The following is a 15,820-nucleotide window of genomic DNA, read 5'->3' as shown; positions in this document are numbered from 1 at the left end:
AGGTTCCCTTTACAAATCTTACAATGGCTACAGCTTATCCTATGTGGAGAAATGCGGATTTGATGCAAAAAAGGATTTGGGGTAGTTATTTTGGGCAATTCAATGCATTCAACTGTGTGAGGAAGACAAATTTTGGTAGTACCAAACAAGGTTGCTCGATACATAGTTTTCATTGAGGTATTAGTTGGTTGTTTTTTTCCACTCTAAAAATTAGTCAGTCAAACTCAGTGGATTAAACAGCTCACTTCAGAGCAATAGCTTATAAGAGGATGCTCTCACAGGCTCAAGCGGCTGGTGTGTACTATAGGAAACACAGTGTCGCACATTTCTTCACTAAACACAGTTCACAGTCAGACTTCCCCACTTAACCTCTTTTCATTCTCTGTTGACCCATCTCTCTTGACAGCTCTCACTGTCTCGATTACCCTTTTCATTGAGGCCACCGGCACCACTTGTTTCTGCATGTTATGTACTTTCTTCTTAGAATCTGTTTTTCCTTTTCTGGATTGTATTTTTTCCACATAATTATTGAAACAGAAAGATTTTGTGTCATCAGTACCACAGGAGCAAATCCATGCTAGTTACGTCTAACCCTAGGGGATTTCTGTCCGTCTATTACTATCTCTGTTTGGGTGGGTTCTTTGAGAAATATTTTGCTATTTAATCTTCTCTTGAATTACCAAGATGCAGATATGTGGTCCTCATCGGTCATCGGCTTCTGTAAGCATTTTGACTTTCCCAGTATCTTCTCTGTGGACAAACTTTCTCTCTGAACAGTGTGTCTCTCTGTATTGGTTTTGGTAATTCGTCACCTTTTGTTAGTACAGCTTCTCGGGTTACGAATGAGTGCCATATCCAGACAGACGGATGGTCAGATGGACGGTCGGACGGACGGTCGGTCGGACGGTCAGATGGACGGTCGGATGGACGGTCAGACGGACGGTTGGATGGACGGACGGTCGGTCGGTCAGATGGACGGTCGGACGGACGGTCGGACGGTCGGTCGAATGGTCGGTCGAACGGTCAGATGGATGGTCAGACGGACGGTCGGACGGACGGTCGGTCGGACGGACGGTCAGACGGACGATCGGTCGGTCGATCGGACGCACGGATCGGTCGGTCGATCGGACGGTCGGTCGGTCGGTCGGTCAGACGGTCGGTCCGATGGTCGGTCGGACGGTCAGATGGATGGTCAGACGGACGGTCGGACGGACGGTCGGATGGTCGGTCGGACGGACGGTCAGACGGACGATCGGTCGGTCGATCGGACGCACGGATCGGTCGGTCGATCGGACGCACGGACGGTCGGACGATCGGTCGGTCGATCGGACGCACGGACGGTCGGTCGATCGGTCGGTCGATCGGACGCACGGACGGTCGGACGGACGGACGGTCGGACGGACGGTCGGACGGACGGTCGGACGGACGGTCGGACGGACGGTCGGACGGACGGTCGGACGGACGGTTGGACGGACAGACGGACGGTCGGAGGGCTGGACGGACAGACGGACGGACCTTTATTGTCATTGCACAATAACACAGCAGTGAAATTGCCAACAAAATGTAATTGCCTGGCTCCCATATAATAATAAATAATAATAATAATAATGTGGAGAATAAATAGATAACATCAACTATGAACAACAATGTACAGCATAAACAGTAAATTGCACTAAATCTACAACACACTGTAAGTCAAAACTTAGTGTAAGTCAGAAAAGACCTTGATCCTAGTTTCTAGGGGTCTTGTTCACTAGTGAAGGGAGGAGGTTAGCAGTGTCTGCAATGATCCGGACACTGCATTGTTCTGTTTTGGTGAAAAGGGAGCTGAGCAAAAAAGCAAAGCTCTCAATTTACCACTCAATCTACGTTCATACACTTACCTATGGTCATGAGCCTTGGGTAGTGACCGAAAAGACCCATTGTGGGTCCAAGTGACCAAATTTTGCCTTCCTCCAAAGAGTGACTGGGCTCTTCTTTAGAGATAAGAGTCATCCGGGACAAACATCGAGTATCGAGGGGAGTTAGATGACATACAGTAGCTCGGACCGGACACCTCCCTGAGGAGATATTCAGCTCTCCTGGGAATGCCTCAGGATCCACCGTGAGGAGCTGGACAAAGCAGTCCGGGAGAGAAAAGTCTGGGCGTTTGGTCTGAGGCTGCTTCCCATGCAACTTGACCTTGGAAAAGCAAAAGCCTGGATGGATGCATAGAAGTCATACCTAAGTCACTCACACTACACCAACCACATGAAGAACATACCATAAAATACAGTAAATAAAATCAAATACAAGAATGAAGTGAATCTACAAAGCTAGCTAGAAATCAGCCAGAATGGATGAGGACCAGGAAACAGTCTTTGCAAAACCTTAATACGGGTTGTCTCGCTAATTGCCTTTAAAATTATATGCTTCTATCAGCTGTTCCATGCATCATAAACACAACGTCTGCGTTCAGAAAAATATAATCTGCTATTAAAAATTCCATTGCTTCTATTTGAGCACACGTTCTACACTTTAAATGATATACTTCAGAAAATCCACGCTTCCACAGTATCACTCAATTTGTGGGAATCTTTTTTTTCCAAAGATTTATTTTGAAATGAAACCCCTCACTGTATTTCAGCCCAGACAGGTTATTTCCATCTGAGCCCTGTTTTATTTCCATGCTACTCTCGGGCAACTTAGACCTCTGTGGCCCGTCTTTCAACCCATCAGGCTCTAACATGTCCATCTGGGCTGAGTCAGCCTGTCAATCACTCCATCAGTTTCCCTGTGTGCCGTGTACAGTACGTTCAGTTTTAGCTCTCGGGATTTAATATTCAGTGTGCAATGGGAAACATTTCCTTTTTTTTTTTTTTGCTGCCCACAATGAGTGTATTAGTATTCCACACAGAGAGGCACTTTCCAGTGCTTACTAATTGCTCTGCATCACACTGCTTCCAACCAATGCAGAAAATCAATGACATCATAGCCACTTAATAGCATATTACCAGTAGTGTCACACGACTCAAGTGTCTATGTGCAATAGAATATGTGTCTGCTCTCAACATATTTACAGTATATGTTTTACTGCTGCTTTTGGTAATGGTTTTATTTCATTTGAACATGCATCAGATTACAATTGAATGCATCACATAATCAGTTCACAGTTCCACATGTCCAAAAGGAGTAGGAAGAACCAAAGCTTATTAAATCCTACCCCTCCATCTGGTACTTTTACAATCAGTAACTGTTACATTTGTTCACTTCCTGCTTTCCTAATATAGTTTAAGTTTTTTTTTTTTTTTTTACTTTATTTTACTTTTATTTAATTTTTTTGTCACAGTACGAGGTGATATGAGCATCCAATGCCATAATGGGTACCATAGTAAGTGTCAATATAGTGATATATATAGCACATCATGACTGAAGACTCTTCATCCTTGTATTTAGCAAACATCAACTGCTTGTATTGTTTCTTGAATTGGCTCATCGTTGTGCATTGTTTGATTTCCTTACTCAATCCATTCCATAGTTTGATTCCACATACTGAAATGCTATGGCTTTTTAACATAGTCCTAGCATATAAGTGTTTCAAATGTAGTTCTTCCCTGAGATCATATTTCTCCTCTCTTGTAGAGAAGTATTGGATGACATTTTTAAGTAATTTGTTGTTTTTAGCCTTATGCATTATTTTAGCTGTTTGAAGATGAACTATATCAGCAAGTTGAAGTATTTGTCATTTTAGAAATAAGGAATTAGTATGTTCTCTGTTGGCGGCATTATGAATTATCCTTACTGGCCTTTTTTGCAGTACATTTAGCGAGTGAAGATTTTGGTGACATGTTTGTACAACAATGAAGGTCATGAGAGATGCGTACACATCTCTTGTGGTGAATTGGAGTCGTTCAGCGATGGTAGAAGTAACCGAGCAGAGCGAACATTCTCGTAGGCTTGCTCTCCAGGGTTTCTTAATATGTGCATGCGAACGTTACACCACCTGCACGGCAACAGAAGGAATAAGAACATTCTTTTTGAGAGATAGTACCATTAGCTGCCATCCTGAGCCGTGGCCTGCCACATGGGTTCCAATTTCAAATTCAAATGTAGAACTCATCCTTTGGGAAACATTATGCTCGCCCCCCTCCTCCATCATCACCACCACCTTTGTCTCGCTTTTCTTCGGGTTTCTTCTTGAGTCACCTTTCTGTCTCATTCCATTGTGCTCTCAATTCACCTTTTCAGTATCGAAATGCTTTGAAGCCAACGTCATCCACCACAAGACCAAAATTGAGAGACTCTTTTTTTTTTCTTACCTACATTTCTCCTCTATCATGACTCTTCTATCACAATCATTCCATCCCACCGCCCCAGTGGTGCCGACGTATATCCCTGCACTTGTCTGTATTGTTCTTGCTTGAAAAACTGGTTTATGGAGCAGGGTGAAAACAATATAACCCGGTATTCCCTGCTGGGCTTTTCTTTGATAATTTTGGGTAAAACCCTTTTGACTGGCTTCAAACTGTAACATGATATATATGGAATATAAACAGTTATGCTCCACTAAAAAAGAGAAGCCCTTCGATCTTAGTGTCCCAGTGTAACTATACCTTCTTTTATTCTTTCTTCTTTCAAGGAGCAGGTTTTTCCTTCCGCTGTTGTGCTGTTTCCCTCGTCATTTATATGTAGGAAAAGATAACACAATTTCACTTTGTCCTATTGTCTTGTTTGTGTTCTTTATCAGTACTTGTGTCTCTGAGGCTTATAATTTGACAGGCATTCAGGTAGTTTTTACACATTTGTGAACAAAAGATGCTTGACTGAAGCCCAGAGGCAGTAATAAGTACAGTACAGTACAGTACAATCTAGTAGAACCTCCGATTTTATATCATTCAGTTTTGCCTTTATTCTCTATACTGTCTTGGTTATCTCACAATATTCATTCATTTTCTACCGCTTATCCTCACAAAGGTTGCGGGTGTGTTGGAGTCCCAACACCCTGACCTGGTCGCCAGCCAATCACAGGGCACATATAGACAAACAACCATTCACACTCACATTCAATTAGGTTAGGGTTAGGGTTAGGGTTAGGGTTAGGGTTAGGGTTAGGGCTAGGGTTAGGGCTATGGACAATTTGGAGTCGCCAATTAACCTAGCATGTTTTTTGGAATGTGGGAGGAAACCGAAGAACCCGGAGAAAACCCACACACAGATATGCCCGAGGGTGGAATCGAACTCGGGTCTCCGAGCTGTGTGGCCTGCGTGCTAACCACTCTGTTACCGTGCAGCCCATCTCACAATATTGTGGGTCACAAAAAATTTTATTTTTCCCTTTGGTAGTTGGAATATTGTGGTACAGTAAACCTCGGATATATCGGATTCAATTGTTTCCACTGGTTTTGTCCGATATAAGCGAAATCCGTTATATGCGTATACCGGAAAATGTCCGTTTTACGCATATATCGGATTTAAATCCGGTATATGCGTAAATCGGATTTTATCCGTTATAAAAAGGCACTTCCTTGACTATGTTTCCAATGTACCTGGACGCGCAGGCAACGCTGCAAACGCTGCAAATGACGTCGTATAGCGGCCTGTCATGATTCGGCGAATCGGAGTGCCACGATGCGGCCATCCGATATATGCGAGGGAAATTTAATGGAAATGCATTGGAACGGGACTGGAGATTTTGTCCGAAATAGGCGAAATCCGTTATAAAAAATCCGATATATGCAATAAATTTTTATTGGAAATGCATTACAGAAAAATCAGTTCTTTTTTATCTGTCCGTTGTGAGCGAATTTCCGATATATCCGAGTCCGATATATCCGAGGTTTACTGTATTAGTAAATACCATATGATAAGACAATACTCCCTGCATTGCTTGTTTACTGTATATTTATATAATAATTATCATGACCGATCCATTCATGTTTGTATGTTCAAAATTATTTATGTTCTCACTTGTTATGAATGCATTTCCAGGATCAGATAATTCTGTGAATCCATTTCGGACGATTCCCAGCTCCAGAAATATGTCAGAAAATGTTGGGAAAATGAGGAATTGTGTTAAATGGAGTCTGTGAATAAAATTCATGACTTTGAAAATAACGAACATCGGGAAAATTGTGGAAGACGTACACCGTGACATTCACAGGGGAGGCTGAGAAAGAACAATCGGAAAGGTCCCGGCCTTAAGACAAGTATTTGAAATACACATGCTTCATTTGGAATCACTTCAAAAAGGCAACACATACAACCAAAAGGGTCAAAGAGACAGCTATTCAAAAGCAAAGATGCGCAGCAGTTAAAAAGAACTGCAATTACAAGTGGAATGTTGAGGCAAGGAAGAATTATTGAAGCCATTAAATTATAAATGTGACTGAAAAAAATATATTCAATGCCTTGAACCAAAACGTCTTAAACCAAAGCATTCTGCAGCACTATGCAATACACTCTGGCATGCGTTTAGTTGATGGTGAGGTTAATACGACAACAAGATAATGATGTGGACTATGCTTGAATAGCGGATCGAGGTTGCACCTATGAAGTCTTTATTCATTCATAAGTATTATTAAAAAATACGCCGAAACGGCAAGATACAGGATGAGGAGCTTTGGAGCTTCATTAGCACAGACTTTAACCAAGTCTGAACAACTTTAGAATGCCTATGTCAAATACTTTTTGGAGCGTCAAATTTGAAGTTGGATTAAGTCATGACTCAAGATATAGTGTCATTGTGTTTTCCAGTTCATACCCCCAAACTAATACAGAAACCCCTCATCTACACCGGTTAATTGGTTCCTGACCCAAAGGTGAATTTCCGTTAAGTAGACTACCTTATACATCAATGGCACGTTTACATAGTTAGAGCAGAGAAACCCTGTTTAGATGCTGGAGCCTATCCCAGCTGTCTTCGGGCGAGAGGCGAGGTTACACAAGGACTGGTCGCCAGCCAATCACAGGGCACATATAGACAAACAACCATTCACACTCACATTCATACCTATGGACAATTTGGAGTCGCCAATTAACCTAGCATGTTTTTTGGAATGTGGGAGGAAACCGGAGTACCCGGAGAAAAACCCACGCATGCACGGGGAGAACATGCAAACTCCACACAGAGATGGCCGAGGGTGGAATTGAACCCTGGTCTCCTAGCTGTGAGGTCTGTGCGCTAACCACTCGTCCGCCGTGCAGCCCAGGAGCTCATTTGATTAATTTAATTATCACAATGATAAAAATTATGTTGTTATTGTGCCTGTTGGGAGATAATTCATACCTGCAATACAAGCCTGTTGTTCTGGCGATCAAGTCTGGCACTGGTACAATATGTTCTACTTAACATTAAAGTAACACTACTGACACCTAGTGACCAGTGTACAATACTATTTATTCATATACTCATATTAGTGCTTTATATTTGTATTTTTCTCCACTAGGGTTAGGGTTAGCGCTAGAGCTAGGGTTAGGGTTAGGGCTAGGGTTAGGGTTAGTGTTAGGGTTAGGGTTAGGGTTAGGGTTAGGGTTAGGGCTAGGGCTAGGGTTAGGGTTAGGGTTAGCGCTAGGGTTAGGGCTAGGGCTAGGGTTAGGGTTAGGGTTAGGGTTAGGGTTAGCGCTAGGGCTAGGGTTACGGCTAGGGTTAGGGCTAGGGTTAGGGTAATGGGTTAGCGCTAGGGCTAGGGTTCGCGCTAGGGCTAGAGTTAGGGTTAGGGCTAGGGCTAAAGCTAGGGCTAGGGTTAGCGCTAGGGTTAGGGCGAGGGCTAGGGTTAGGGTTAGGGTTAGGGCTAGGGTTAGGGTAATGGGTTAGCGCTAGGGCTAAGGCTAGGGTTAGCGCAAGGGCTAGGGTTAGGGTTAGGGTTAGGGTTAGGGTTAGGATTAGGGTTAGGGTTAGCGCTAGGGCTATGGCTAGGGTTAGGGTTAGCGCTAGGGCTAGGACTAGGGTTAGGCTTGGGCTTGGGCTTGGGCTTGGGCTTGGGCTTGGGCTTGGGCTTGGGCTTGGGTTTGGGCTTAGGTTTAGGCTTAGGCTTAGGTTTAGGGTTTGGGTTATGGTTACCCTTCCATAATGTAAAATGGTGGTTCTGCTGTTATGTTTTGTGATTGGTTTAAAACCATGATGAAGTGAAACCACAAAATTAGAATGGTGATGTGGCAAATGATGTATTCTGGGAAAAACTTATCTTCTAATCCCAAAGCCATACCTGTCTTCTCCAAATGGTGATTTTATGTTTATTTTCGGTATGATTTGTTTCGGCATTTTAGCTAAAAAAAAAAAAAAACTCTAATGGTTTCACTTTTAATGAGGCAATTATAAAAATATATCTCCACTTGGAAACTAATGTTTGTATTTTCAGCCTCCAAAACACTATTATTAAAACAGCAAGCAAAATGACTCAATTTAATATTGTGTAAACAGCCAATAATTGATCATTAAAAGTGCCTTTTGTGCTTTAATGTGACTTGTGTACAAACTCGTGTGTGTTGAGACATGCTGTGTTAAGAATAATCCGCCTTTAGTACGTACCTGTGTCGGTGCTTTATCAGCCTCTGTAATTCCCTTAATGGGTGTATCCCCTACCCCTTCATATTCAGTTGCCCACTTAATTCTCCTGCCAGTCAGCGGTTGGGAGCAGCGGGACAAGCACCCCTCCCTTGTGTTGGGGTAATTGTGTTTTTGTCAAACTGTCCAGCTGCATCACAGCAGCCAGCACCCACTGCCCACGCTGCTTTCATCACATCAACTCCTGTGGCTTGACAAAGTTGGCAGCGAGCACTGCTTTTTTCTTTTTTTCTCTCGCTTTGCTGCTTCCAGCTTTTTGAGTAGCAGCTGAAATTGCATCGGGAGGTCAGACATACTCTTGTAGGTCTTTATTGAGCTTATTTGAATTGCAAAAGTAAGATAGTGGGGTTAAAGGAAGAAAATTACATAAATGCTTGAATCAGAATGTGTGCTATATGTGCTTGGGATGCTGCACAGATGTAATGAAAAATAAAGGTCCCAAATGACGGACAATACAGATAATACGTAATAAGACAGCATGGAAGACGGGTGGGCAGCCTGCAGAAAACTGACAGACTCAAGATTAAAAGAATAAAGAGACGAATAAGATGAACCACAGTTCACAAAAAGGAAGATATTTCTGAGAGAAATTACAGCCGGAGCTTAATCTGAAAAGCAAACAGAAATATGTTTAAAGGTTGGTGTTAGGCAGACAAAGAAGCCGATGAAATGCAATACACCCCAGTCAGCCTTGTGTGGGAATGTGCTGATATGGCTTAGCTCGTGGAGGATTTTCTCCCTTTATTTAGATTTTTTTTTTTTTCTGCTAAGTAGTGTTGCAATACAATGAGTCACTTCAGGCTGCTTCTGCATACATATGGAATTCCATTAGCCTTTGTGCCCGTGTTGGTTAAATGTCAGTGCATATTAAATTGAATTGGTCATTGATTTAGGAGCAGGATAATTCCGCCACTCAGTTGTAGACAAGAATTGAATAAGAGCCTTCGTTGTGATTTATGTTCTTCATAGTACTGTTGCTGGATTTTTGTTTTGAAAAAAAAAAAAATCCAAATGACAGAATTGATGAGTTGATGAGTATTGATGTGTATTTTACTTATATATACGTACATACACAACCCCAACCAACATGGGCAACATGTGTCAGGCCTTTGTATATGCGTCTGGGAATGCCTGTGGCATACATGCAGCTTCTCCGGTTACTCCAGGATGGAGGCCATGATAGTTTGGGAGAGGTTGTCATCGCGAACTGGGGATGGTTCCCTGCTGTGGAGGTTAGGGGACGGCCGGCCTACTCCCCAATAGACTATAGGTGATGACAACCTGCGTGTCTGCATTTCGGTTTCACAAATATGGCACATTTTGGTGGGCAGGTTGGGTGAATAGAAGCCCATTGTGGGGGAGGAATCTACGTTATGGTAATGGTTTTATTTCATTTGAACATGCATCAGATTACAATTGAATGCATCACATAATCAGTTCACAGTTCCACATGTCCAAAAGGAGTAGGAAGAAGCAAAGCTTATTAAATCCTACCCCTCCATCTGGTACTTTTACAATCAGTAACTGCTACATTTGTTCACTTCCTGCTTTCATAATATTATTTAGGTTTGTTTGTTTTTGTTTTTTACTTTATTTTACTTTTATTTAGCTTTAAGCAAAAATTAAATATGTTCTATTGTGTTCTATTGGCTTCTATTCCTCGGGCTGCATAGTGGTCGAGTGGTTAGCACGCAGACCTCACAGCTCAGAGACCCGAGTTCAATCCCACTCTTGGTCATCTCTGTGTGGAGTTTGCATGTTCTCCCCGTGCATGCGTGGGTTTTCTCCGGGTACTCCAGTTTCCTCCCACATTCCAAAAACATGCTAGGTTAATTGGCGACTCCAAATATGGTAATAGTAATGGTTTTATTTCATTTGAACATGCATCAGATTACAATTGAATGCATCACATAATCAGTTCACAGTTCCACATGTCCAAAAGGAGTAGGAAGAAGCAAAGCTTATTAAATCCTACCCCTCCGTCTGGTACTTTTACAATCAGTAACTGTTACATTTGTTCATTTCCTGCTTTCGTAATATAATTTAAGTTTTTTTTCACTTTATTTTCATTTAATTTTTTGTCACGTACCAAAGTACAAGGTGATATGACCATACAATGACATAATGTATACCATAGTAATTGTATAGTGATATGTATAGCAAAAGCTATAGTGATATACATTTGATCACTTCCTGCTTTCGTAATATAATTTATATTTTTTTATAATTTTTTTTTTACTTTATTTTACTTTTATTTAGCTTAAAGCAAAAAGTAATGATAGTGTTCTATTGGCTTATCCTCGGGCTGCATGGTGGTCGAGTGTTTAGCACGCAGACCTCACAGCTCAGAGACCAGAGTTCAATCCCACCCTTGGCCATCTCTGTGTGGAGTTTGCATGTTCTCCCCGTGCATGTGTGGGTACTCCGGTTTCCTCCCACATTCCAAAAACATGCTAGGTTAATTGGCGACTTAGGTATGAATGTGAGTGTGAATGGTTGTTTGTCTATATGTGCCCCGTGATTGGCTGGCGACCAGCCCCAGCACCCCCGCGACCCTAAAGAGGATAAGTGGTCGAAAATTAACATGAATGGCTTATCCTCAGTATATAGGAGTTACTTCAGTGAAATCAACTACATACAACAATTTTCTTCTAATTATTTATTCACCACATCAAGCCCAAAACAAACCTCATAAATAAACCATTTTTTTGTTCGAATTGAAAAAAAAAAAAAAGTCTTTTGCCCCAAGCCTAATTTCGAGCCAACTTTTAGTGCTGTAACCCACTGTAGCAAAAACATGTGAAAAGGTCAAAGATCCATTATTCTATTTGGCAAAGTACCAACTGCATATAACACACATCGCATATATCACATCCAAACTGACTTTTGGCTTTGCCTCTAAATGCATGAACTTTATTGATCTGCGTGTTACATAAATAGATTGAGAACTGTGCACGTATAATGCTTATTGTAACTTTAAAAAAAAAAAAAGTGGGTGCAGAGGTGCTGCAGAGAAGTTTTAGGGAATAAAAGATGTCAAATTCAGAAACAATGAGGCGCAGTAGCAAGGTGGCATCTCCAGAGGTCAGCCAATCGATGTGTGGAGATTACACAGTGTGATGTGGATGTCGATAGGTCATGAGACATACTCGCTAATGAAGTTGAGTTATGACTCATTCATAACACTCCCGGCCACACGCTCTGCTACCTCTTATTCCTACTGTCTGTTTCTTTTCTTCTTTCTTAATGTAAAAACATTAAAGTTATCTTTTCTTCATTGTTCTTTTTTTTCTTATTACCGTCTTTAATAATGTGCATTGTCTCATTCACTCTCAAATTACTTGTAACCAAATATCTTTCTGCTCATGCTTATTCTCTCACACTCACTTTTAAAACACCTAAATAAAACAAAATTAACTGTAAGATATGTTTCCCTTAAAACACTGAGTCACCCTGCCATATTGGTGACTGAGTGGCGGTAAATCACTTTGACTGCAGGCTCTACTTCTGTGTGTTTCCAAACATGACTCAGCAAGCACATTTAAACTATGATGCGTTGGCAGGTTGGCCCATGAACACATCATCATCATCAACAGCCAGGCAAAAAAGGAGGGATGGGGAATTTTTATCAACATGTCCTTGAGCAACTACGGGGAAAATTAACAATCATTTCTAATGCTGCCCAGAGGAGTTGTGGTGGAGTCGATGTGGGCAATCAATCAATCCCACACACTCAAAATGAACGGGGCCAAATTAGTGATAAACGGCTTCGAGCATGTTGGGATCATCAGCCAAAAGTGTTCTGTTTTCCGTTTTCGGACAGTTGCATCTCTTAATACTCCGAAACAGCTGTCATCAAAGAAGACCAACAACATTTTTTATAGAAATCCGTCGCTTATCGTGGTTAATTGATAAGTGATAAGTGAATTTCTGTTAAGCTCATTTAGCGATTATGAGCTTTTCAAGCCATTATGCTTGAAAACTCTACATTAAACCCATAACAGTAATTAAGATAGCAGCCATATTCAGTGAAACAAGGGATTTTATTTATGCATGGTAAGTATAGATCTTTGGTTATGCATACATGTTATTTTAAATTATTTATTATTACAAATTGCGGATAACAATTGAAAAAAAAAATGTATTTTTTGAATAATATGACCTTAGGAGACCAGGGTTCGGAACCAATAGACTACAGGTGATGACAACCTGCGTGTCTGCATTTCGGTTTCAAAAATATGGCACATTTTGGTGGGCAGGTTGGGTGAGTAGAAGCCCATTGTGGGGGAGGAATCTACATTATGGTTATGGTAATGGTATTATTTCATTTGAACATGCATCAAATTACAATTGAATGCATCACATAATCAGTTCACAGTTCCACATGTCCAAAAGGAGTAGGAAGAAGCAAAGCTTATTAAATCCTACCCCTCCATCTGGTACTTTTACAATCAGTAACTGTTACATTTGTTCACTTCCTGCTTTCATAATATAATTTAAGTTTTTTTTTTTACTTTATTTTACTTTTATTTAGCCTAAAGCAAAAATTAAAGATAGTGTTCTATTGGCTTATCCTCGGGCTGCATGGTGGTGGAGTGGTTAGCACGCAGATTTCACAGCTCAGCGACCCGAGTTCAATCCCACCCTTGGCCATCTCTGTGTGGAGTTTGCATGTTCTCCCTGTGCATGTGTGGGTTTTCTCCGGGTACTCCGGTTTCCTCCCACATTCCAAAAACATGCTAGGTTAATTGGCGACTCCAAATTGTCCATAGGTATGAATGTGAGTGTGAATGGTTGTTTGTCTATATGTGCCCTGTGATTGGCTGGCCACCAGTCCGGGGTGTACCTCTCGCCCAAAAGACAGCTGGGATAGGCTCCAGCACCCCCGCGACCCTCGTGAGGAAAAGCGGTAGAAAATGAAAACCCACTTTTTATATATTTCTGTGGCCTCCACAACACAACTTTATGTTACAATTGCCTAAAATTGTAAACAATGAAGAACTTTTCTCATTTTCTACCTGTTTCTCCTCCTGGGTGTGAGCCCACAAAGTCCCAGCTGTCCCCTCAGGACAGTAGTTCTAATAGTGGACAATGCACAACTGTGGCAGCTTGATTTCCTATTACCAGAGCGAGAGGACACTTTTGTCTGAGGAGAGGTGGCATAATGGAGTGTAATGACAGAATAGAGGTGTTTGTGCTAGAGGAGTCGAGTGCAACAAGACAGCCAATTTCTGCCATCTAAATTTGTTTGTGTTCTGCTAAAACCATTTCCTCCTGGTGTCAGCTCCTAATAGTGTCACCACACTGAGGGCTACACTTGGAGTGTCAGTGTCTGGAGAACATTTCAATGTAAAGCCCTTGTGCATCATTCTGTGCTAATCACTTTTCATCATTTTTTTCCATGTCATCTCTCCCATGTTCAACCCCCGACAACCCATTTTGCCCATAACTCATCCTCTGGGTGTATCTGTGTATTTGCTCACCCCTATCCAGTGCAATATTCTTCTCATCGTCATTTGATTTCCACAGAGTGCAACAAGAGAGAAAGAGGCAGGCCTTGGCCCGGTATGTTATGCCATATGACCCTTGTGGCAAGCAAAAACTCATGATCAGGCCGTTCTAGCCGTTGGCAATATAGTTGCAGCTAAAAAACTTTCTGTTGTGCGTGTTCATAACACTAACTCATGAGATGAGACGATACACGAGACTGGGTCCATGAGAATGTGACAAGATAAGATTTTAACATTTTAACATACATAGCATTTCAGTATGTGGAATCAAACTATGGAATGGATTGAGTAAGGAACTCAAACAATGCACAACGATGAGCCAATTCAAGAAACAATACAAGCAGTTGATGTTTGCTAAATACAAGGATGAAGAGTCTTTAACCGGTACATGACAAAAAATTAAATAAAAGTAAAATAAAGTAAAAAAAAAAAAAACACCCTGGACTGGTCACCAGCCAGTCACAGGGCACATATAGACAAACAACCATTCACACTCACATTCATACCTATGGACAATTTGGAGTCACCAATTAACCTAGCATGTTTTTGGAATGTGGGAGAAAACCCATGCATGCACGGGGAGAACATGCAAACTCCACACAGAGATGGCCAAGGGTGGGATTGAACTCGGGTCTCCGAGCTGTGAGGTCTGCGCGCTAACCACTCCACCACCATGCAGCCCGAGGATAAGCCAATAGAACACTATCTTTACTTTTTGCTTTAAGCTAAATAAAAGTAAAATAAAGTTAAAAAAACAACAACTTAAATTATATTACGAAAGCAGGAAGTGAACAAATGTAACAGTTACTGATTTTAAAAGTACCAGACGGAAGGGTAGGATTTAATAAGCTTTGCTTCTTCCTACTCCTTTTGGACATGTGGAACTGTGAACTGATTATGTGATGCATTCAATTGTAATCGGATGCATGTTCAAATGAAATAAAACCATTACCATTTAGATACAAGCACAGGTGTGTGTTCCTGCTAGGCATCACTGCCTGACGCACCTCCGACGGTGCCGATGGATCGGCTAAAGGGTCATCAGTGGGGAGCCACCCTTCACTGATGTTTCGCTCCTTTAATCCTAGAACATCTAAAGGTGATGGGGCAGCGGCTGGGACGTCTCCCAGCCGGCTGTAGGAATCTTCTCCCGTTTTCTGTCCATCTGTTATTACGCTTGGGTCTGAGAGGACTATGCATGGCAATGGAGTCCATTTCCTTGAGTCAGGCTTAAAGCCTCACCGCATACCAAACCCATCATCCTGCTTGGCTCCTTGCTTCCCCCATGCTTGTCTTTACTCTGGAGCCAGAGCCAAATACTGCCTTGCTCTGTCTCTTCCACGAGATCTTTAGGTGCCGAGCTCGGGACACTATTACCCACTGAGCGGAGGTCCCAGTGAAACCTCGGCACCCAACTTATACCCTGCTTGGGAGCACCCAGCTGCTAGGTCTTGGTACTTCTCCGTCGTTCTTTCTAAAGCCACATCCACCCCCTTTTCCCATGGAACTTTCAGCTCTGCCATGATGACGGTCCTCATGGGAATGGACCAGAGGAGGATGTCTGGTCGGAGATGGGTAGGTGTTTTTTTTCTTTAACTGCCGGTTGAGGTCAGATCTTGTGGTCCATTTGCCTCCAAGGGAAAGAAGATACCGCTGTTGTTGCTCTGGCTTTTGCCTCCTTGCTGGACATATTGGATCAATTTCGGTGATGTTTGATGGCTTCTAGCCTGCACGTCTACAGGATTTCAGCTAGCTTCTGTCGTGGCTC

This window comes from Doryrhamphus excisus, chromosome 4 (assembly GCF_030265055.1).
Source record: "Doryrhamphus excisus isolate RoL2022-K1 chromosome 4, RoL_Dexc_1.0, whole genome shotgun sequence".
NCBI classification, from domain to species: Eukaryota; Metazoa; Chordata; class Actinopteri; order Syngnathiformes; family Syngnathidae; genus Doryrhamphus; species Doryrhamphus excisus.
This window is presented reverse-complemented; position numbering follows the sequence as displayed.